The sequence below is a fragment of the Hyperolius riggenbachi genome, chromosome 12, assembly GCF_040937935.1.
Source record: "Hyperolius riggenbachi isolate aHypRig1 chromosome 12, aHypRig1.pri, whole genome shotgun sequence".
NCBI lineage: Eukaryota > Metazoa > Chordata > Amphibia > Anura > Hyperoliidae > Hyperolius > Hyperolius riggenbachi.
The window spans coordinates 147,412,357-147,413,548 of NC_090657.1; the positions used below are offsets into that span (position 1 = coordinate 147,412,357).

At 44.8% G+C, this 1,192-nt stretch overlaps 1 non-coding gene across 1 annotated transcript; it reads left to right on the forward strand.

Moving 5' to 3' along the window:
- The first annotated feature begins 488 nt into the window (after nucleotides 1-488).
- Nucleotides 489-562, forward strand: TRNAI-GAU (transfer RNA isoleucine (anticodon GAU)). Its single transcript has one exon. It is a non-coding gene; the product is annotated as a tRNA-Ile (tRNA).
- The last annotated feature ends 630 nt before the right edge of the window (nucleotides 563-1,192 follow it).

Below are 1,192 nucleotides of genomic sequence, written 5' to 3' on the forward strand. Positions count from 1 at the left end.
CCATTCATGCTAACCTAAAGCTTACTTGTGTCTTACAACACATTGACTGAAGACTTTACCAAATCCATTGCTCCAATATGGGGAAGCTTCGCTGTTTGCTGTTTTTTTTTTTTTTTTTTAAGTGTGGTGTCACAGTTCACTCATCTCTTCAACTACAAGAAAGGCCCAGGAGTAGTCTTAGCTACCGTAATATCAATGTTACGGCTGGGCCCTTATTACACTTTCTCTTACAGGGCTATGGAAACCGTTTTGCCCATGCGATAAAGCGAGGTGCAAAAATGAAATCATGCCTAGCAGAGGATGGTTTCAATCCATCAACCTCTGGGTTATGGGCCCAGCACACTTCCACTGCACCACTCTGCTGCCACACAGTGAGTGCTTCATTGTAGGAAAAAGTGGCGTTAAACTTCTTGAAGCAGACTTACTTCCTCCCTCCAAAAGACACACATACATCCCCATAAAATCATTTAGCAGCAACTGCATGCTCAGTCTCTGTGGTGCAATCGGTTAGCGTGTTTGGCTGATAACCGAAAGGTTGGTGGTTCAAGCCCACCCAGGGATGGCTTTCTATGATCCTTTCATGATGACAAAGGCCAGAAAGAAGTAGGCAAAGGAGTGCCCATTTTTCCATACGGCTAAGCGGTCTCACTCACTTTTTCCTACAACGGAGCATCTGCTGTACGGCAGCAGAGTGGTGCAGAGGAAGTGAGCTGGGCCCATAACCCAGAGGTTGATGGATCGAAACCATCCTCTGCTAGGTTTACTTTGTTTTTTACACCTTGCTTTACCACATGGGCCAATCGGCGGCCATAGCCCCTTAAGAGAAAGTGTCATTAGGGCCTTGCTGTAACATAGATTGTAGTTTAACTATTTCAACTAATTTACCCTTCTTAAACTTGAAGACCGTATACAAATGTAAGCAGAGTGGCGCAGTGGAAGTGTGCTGGGCCCATAACCCAGAGGTTGATGGATCGAAACCATCCTCTGCTAGGCATGATTTCGTTTTTGCACCTCACTTTATCACATGGGCAAAACGGTTTCCATAGCCCTGTAAGAGAAAGCGTAATAAGGGCCCTGCCGTAACATAGATATTACGGTAACTAAGACTACTCCCGGGCCTTTCTTGTAGTTGAAGAGATGAGTGAACTGTGACACCACACTTAAAAAAAAAAAAAAAAACAGCAAACAGCGA